Source organism: Pteropus vampyrus, unplaced genomic scaffold (genome assembly GCF_000151845.1).
Source record: "Pteropus vampyrus isolate Shadow unplaced genomic scaffold, Pvam_2.0 Scaffold359, whole genome shotgun sequence".
NCBI lineage: Eukaryota > Metazoa > Chordata > Mammalia > Chiroptera > Pteropodidae > Pteropus > Pteropus vampyrus.
The window spans coordinates 926,188-932,716 of record NW_011889140.1 but is presented as its reverse complement, the minus strand read 5'-3'; the positions used below and the strand labels follow the sequence as shown (position 1 = coordinate 932,716).

The 6,529-nt window shown below is 41.1% G+C and overlaps 1 protein-coding gene across 3 annotated transcripts in view; it reads left to right on the top strand.

Annotated features, from left to right (window-relative positions):
• LOC111731293 (serine/arginine repetitive matrix protein 1-like) overlaps positions 1 to 6,529 on the top strand; it is a 461,631-nt gene that overhangs the window by 74,987 nt on the left and 380,115 nt on the right. Inside the window, exon 1 of one of the 3 annotated variants that reach the window (XM_023522880.1) lies at positions 5,307 to 5,352. The exons of the other annotated variants lie outside the window; for them this stretch is intronic. The gene's annotated coding sequence lies outside the window, so the exon portion shown is untranslated. Of the gene's footprint in view, positions 1 to 5,306; positions 5,353 to 6,529 lie in introns of those variants that run through there. 3 annotated transcript variants of the gene reach the window in all.

The window sequence follows — 6,529 nt, the reverse complement described above, 5'->3', positions numbered from 1 at the left end:
CCCATTTTACAGATGCAGAAACTGAGGCTCAGGGATGTGAAATCTTTCTGCTCAGGGTCTCGTAGAGTTAATAAAGCGCTAAGGTGAGATTCAAATATAGGACAAGCTGACTCCCAAACCCAAATGGTAAGAACTAACCACATGGCAATGGAAGCACTAGCACAGTACACATCAAAGGGATCAATCAATGTTAGCTCTTATTATCTGGACAAGGGAATGAGTGTCTGGCACAAGCAAGATTAGAGCCAAACTAGAGACAGCATGGCCAGGCTCCTAGGTGCTGTGTTTGAGGCCAGATGGGGAGCCCTGGGGAGGTAGGAGGACACAGCGGGCGGTCTGCTGGTGAGTAAGGAAAGCCAAGTAAAGACCTGAGGAGAAGGCGGGCAGAGCCATCCCGAACCCTGGGTTTCTTCTTTTTCTTCGGTCGTATGAAGAAGAAACTGGGTGCCTTGAGAACAGGGATGCTGGAAAGACACACTAACACTGTCCTCGACTGTTGCAGAAGTGGAGATTTTTAGAGCCAGAGGATGATCTTCAAAAACAATCTAGTGTGTCACTGTCTCCTCTTGGAAGGAGCCAAAGGACTTTCACAGGGATTTTTTTAAATCCCCCGCTGTTGGGAAATAAGCAAACTCGAAAGGGCTTTTTAACTCAAAACATCTGAGGTCTCAGAGAAAAGTTTGAACTTCAGAGAAGCAGAGTGAGTCAGAAAAGACTATAATCATGGCACAGGTGTGAGATTAAAGGTAGAATATATGTCAATAGTAACAGGTGAAATGGGAAAACTCCTCTATTAGGCTTTGACATTCTTTTCCTTAAGCTTCCTTAAAATTGTTCATTTCATTTTTCTGGTGTTTAGGTGGTAATAGGATATGAGGACGGTGTGGTCGTTTTAATGAAGAACACTCTTTGTAACATAAAGAGCATAAATATATGGGAGCTTTAACAGTCGTATAGGAATATCAGGTACACGGTATTTTGAATGGACACAGAAGAACGTACACCATGAATACTATGGAGTTATAAGTGCCAGTAATGACATGAACATCGGTGAGCACCGCCACGTGGTATTACCAGGATCATAGATGTCCCTTGCACACTCTTCTCTAGCCTCGTTACCCTTTACCCCCCACCCTACCCCTCCAACCCCCCACCAGGAGCAGCCACTCCCCGGAATTTTGTTCATTATTTCGTCGCTATTCTTAGAGACACCCAGTTTTTCAGGCACCTCTACCACCATTGTCTCCTGGATGTGTAGGGACATCCAGGGTAGGGACAGGATTACTGTTAGAAATCAGAGGTGCAAAGTGGCAGCAAGTGACATGTTTCTTAACACAGCTTTCCTCAAATTTAACTTGTCTTTAAAATGAGCTAATGCTGGTACTTTTAAAAAACATAGAAAATAAAGCAGAGGTGACTTGTGACAGTTTCCTGAGTGACAGAATTAAGCACAGAGGATGCTAGTTAAATTTCATAACCAATTAATAAACTTGACCTGATCTCAGCCTTATAGAGATTATAATTCTCCAAGGGATAATGTGTACAATATTTGCACATTGAGAAGACTATTTTAACACTAATACTCAAAATTCTGCGACATCCGGAATGTGAGTGTACAGAGGCTTTGCAAAGTCGCAAAATATGTATTTGCGGGAGAGACTGTTTTGTATTTGACAGATTTTTGAATGAGGGAGAAAACCTCCTGGCTTACCCCTTTGTTCCTTAAATCAGGGATCCCAAGCTTTTCCTGATGCTTCTCACAAAGACTTCTTGTTTATAGGTGTGGTGTGAGGTGAAGTATTTTTGCAGAGGGGATAAGCCGATGGGCACAGTTTTGTCCTCAGTGTCTTCCCTGCTGGAATTAGGGCGGGAACCGGCAGAGACTTCAGATCCGCCCCACTGCAGGTCACTTAGACCTCGGGCCCTTCAGCAGAGCCCATGATGCCCCAGGAATACCCCTGATGATAGGAGCTCTGTCCTTATCCCACTTGGGCTCTGCCAACTGCACATCCCGCCCCTAAGTCTTTAAATAGAAGGAAACCTGGTCACCAGCGGCCTGGGGCCAGTGACGATGTGAAATAAGATCTGTCACTTTGTCAGAGGGTGGAGTGGGAATGGAGAAGAGAAAGAAGACAGTGGAAGCAAGCGCTGGTTTTGCTTTTGGCTGAGACAGAGGGACAGGGAGGTGGGGAGGACGAAAAAAAAAAAGAAAGGAAAAAAGGAAAAACCCAACGATGGCAAAAAAAAAAAAAAAACTGGTTTCATTATATCGATTGGACTGGTGTTTTGGTATCGGTAGTCTGAAAAGTGATGTTGGTTCTGTCTTATTTTCCTGCAAACTTTGGTACATGTCTATGTGCCTTTGGTCGTGTGCTCTGGGAACGACGTTCCACAGAGGACCCTGGCAGAGCTTTCAGAACAGAGATGCTGGTGGTTAGCCAGTGCCCGCTCTAAGACAGTGGTTTACGCGGCCGCGTGCCGTTGAGATGTGCCCTTAAATTCCGCTTCCCGATCCACAGATTGGATAGAAGTCCCTTTGCCTTGGTCGGAAGTCGCTTCTTGCCCCCGAATTGCAGGAAGACCTCGGCTGGCTTTTCATGGCTCACGCCCGACATGGCAGACGCATCTGTCCTGAGCGATTCCTGTAGTTTCTGCTCATATTCTCCATCCTAAACCGGCCTTATCTGAAGATGACTTCCTCATCAGTGGGGGACAGACAGAAAGGCAGAGGAAAAAAGGTGGAAAAGACAGCATTTGAGATTTATCAGGAACTTATTTAAAAGGGCAAGCTACTCTTACATCATTGATCACAGTCATATAAAACAACGTGATTTTCTTAACGACAGGCAAATTCCGTATTTTAAAATAAATCACGTTGGAATAAGATATCGCCTAGACTCAGAGATGGGATCATTACTTTCCTTCCGGCACAGGTGAGCTGACGGAAATGTGTATTTCCCTAACTTTTTTTGCTCACCTTCTTTCCTCTTTCAGATAACAGGGCAGCCTGACTTATCAGCATCAAAAAATATTTCTGTCAGCATCCAGAGAACATGGCGGACCTGTCAAAGGGGGGTAGTTATGTCAGCCTGTACTTTTAACCTAAGCCTGCACACCAAGAGCTGCAGTAAATTGAAGGAAAAAAAAAAAAAAGTTGCAGGCTGTCATGCTAATTAACAGTTGATAGGGTACAAATATCTCAGCACATCATATAACAGGCGGATCGTACCTTTTGACAGACGGTAGAAGCTTCACAAGAAAATATTTCATCGAATGTGAATATTCAGGTGGGAAACGTGACTTTCAGTGGGAAGAAGGGAAAAGCAAAATTCTTGCTACGGTAAGACCCATTTTTCCTTCAGTTGGAAAAGGAGGCAGTTCAAAGTGACAGCTCCACACGTGTATCATGGTATGGTGGCGCTACCATAGTATGCTCATCTCTCAGAACAAAACCTCTGTCACCACTTTCTTTTGAACTATATTCACTTATAATGAGAGGCGTCATCCGAAAGTCACTTTGAGGGCCAAGTGAATCCCTAATCATTTAAAATATTTGAGAACTTTAATTTGAATATTAGAATCGTGTTTGCATGTTAGTTCAGAGCCTTGACTGAAACTTCACTTTACGGTAAAAATTAATATCTCATGGGAAACTGTTACAGGTGCATTCTCTAAGAGGTGACTCTGAACTAGAATAAGTAGTTTGGAAACCCAGTTAAATGTGTGTATAGCTCACATTTATGTCACTGTTTAATGTCAGAAGTGTTTCAGGTCTTTATTTAGAAGTTTGGCATTGTTTTCATGTCCAGATATATGTCCTAGGAACTTAACTCTTGTTTCTTATCAATTAGCCTAGGATAAAATTGGTTTTGTTACATGTCATTTTGTTTAAAGTTGCGCTTTCCAAGAACCTATCGATGACGTTAAGTGAAGACTCACTGTCACAGATTTAAAATTGTAAAATTAAGCCATTTTCCATAGCAGACATTAAACTGCAGAGCGCTGGAGAGTCACAGCGGATTGAATGTTAGCGTAAATTTAACATTATGTTCCTGAAGGTGTCCACTGTTTTGCAGCTACAGTTATACTTGTTTATAGTTGACTGCAGAAAGAATTACATTCAGAAGATTTAGAAGCAAGGAGGGCTGTAATGGCTTGCTGCCTCAAGGAATAAGAAATAAATAGTGATTTTTCCCCCCCAGTAAGAGTAGTCTTAGGCAAAAGATTTCCTAGGATAAAAATTGCATTTTCCCTTCCATTCTGGTCTATTTGATAATTGTCACTCAAGCCCTCTGCACTCACCATTATGCCTCTCTTCTCACTCTGGGATCCTTAGTAATTCTTACTGTGTAGGGCTGCACCTGAGGTTACCTGCCCAGCGCACTGTGTTCCTCACTCACCATCAACATCCACTGCTGGCTTTTAGTCACACCAAAATCTAAGTCCCTTGCCCCTGCAAGTTTCTGTTCTCTGAAGCTAATGATGTGGATGGAAAAGAAATCCATGCTCAAATATTCATGAATGATGATGGGCTCATGAGTTGTCCATCTAGTTACGACATCGCATACCAATAAGGGTCCTCTGGGGAAGGTGTGTTTTCTAATCCAAGAAAAAGCAGTCTAATCAGGTACACTTAAAAAAAAAAAGTGTCCCGTGGTCCATCACATTTGGAAAATGCTGCCTATTCACATCCATTATTGGAGATTCCTAGTGCTTCGTAATTTTCGCAAGCACAGGTTAAGTTCTACAGTGAAGGCAAATGTTTAAACCTGAGAGTTCTCCAAATTTATGGATGTTAATGAACCTGCCTGTGTGTATGTTTTTTTTTTTTCTTCTTACTATAACACCTATTAATGCTCCTTGGAGAACACACTTGGAGATATACTTCCTTAATCCAACGTAGTGATTTGTCTGATGGTGTGAATTTCAGATCAAGGGGGTGGCACCTTGGGTAAGCATTTTGGAATTAGAGAGTCTTTCAATGCTTCTAAAGTCACAGTGTGTGACTAGTTGGCTCTCGATCTATGAATAGTTGATTTTCTTTTGTATTTTACTTTAATAGATGATCAATTTTAGTTTTCTAATAGTCAAGACAGAGAAACAACATAAATGTCCACTAATGGATGAATGGATGGAGAAAATGTGAGATTTCATATATATATGATGGAATTTTATTCAACCATAAAAAAGGAAGTCTTGCTACTTGTAACAACACAGATGGACCTGGAGGGCATTATTCTAAGTGAAATGAGAAAGGCAAATACTATATGATCTCATTTATATGTGGAATCCAAAATCAAAAAGAAAAACAAAAAACTCCGCAAAACCCGAGCTCCTATGTACAGAGACTAGGTTTGTGGTTGCCAGAGGTGGGGGCAGGGGGTGGGCAAAATGGGTGAAGGAGGTCAAAATGTACAAGTTTTTAGTTATAAAATAAATAAGTCCTAGAAGTGTTATGTGCAGCATGGTACTGTAGTTAATAATACTGTATTGCATATTTGAAAGTTACTAAGAGAGTAGATCTTAAAAGATCTGATCACAAGAAAAAAATTTCTTTGTAGCTACGTGTGGTGAGGGAGATTAACCAGCCTTATTGTGGGGAGCATTTCACAATATGTGCAAATATCAAATCATAACATTGTATGACTGATATAATGTTGCCTGTCAGTTAGACCTCAATAAAGAAGAAAATAATAGCTTTTACATAGTTGCTGTTCTCCACCCACCTCATACATTTGCTGAAATTAAGCTTGTACTTGTTCCTATTACTTTTTTATATTTTAAATTATTTTTTTTTGCTTCTCTCTCTTTTTAATTCTCTTCATGGGAACCAAGAATATTTTTGGTATCCTGTTTTCCAATACTATGTACGAGCTTCTTTCCTTTATGTATTTTCTCAAGGAGTATACTGGATGACTGTCAGTCATTTGGGTGCTTGTTAAAGTGAAGATTTCTGGACACTTCCATACTTCTTCTATATCTGTGTTTCTGGGAGTATGGCCTCCAGTACTGAATTTACAGGAAATTCTTACACATATCGAAGTTTGAGATACTTTGCAACCCACAAGGAGCCTATTTTCTAGATAGCAGAGAATGAATTGAGTATCGCAGTCCCCGTTTATCCACGGGGGATGCATTCCTAGACCTCCATTGGATGCCTGAAACCTCAGGGAGCACTGAACCCTATATATACTGTTTTCCCTATACATATATACCTATGATAAAGTTTAACGTATAAACACAGTAAGAGATTAACAACAATAACCGATAATAAAGTAGAGTAATCATGCATGACAGTATACTGTAATCAGAGTTATATGAATGTGATATTTCTCTCTCTCTCTCTCTCTCTCTCTCACTCACTCACTCACTCACTCTTATAACCGAGATGGCTGCTATGCCACTAACACACCAGGATCATCTACAGTGTGGAGACTTGGGACAAAGGGATGATTCAGGTCCCGGGCTGTTCGGAGTGAGATGGCTCGAGATTTCATCACATTACTCAGAATGTCACACAATGTAAAAC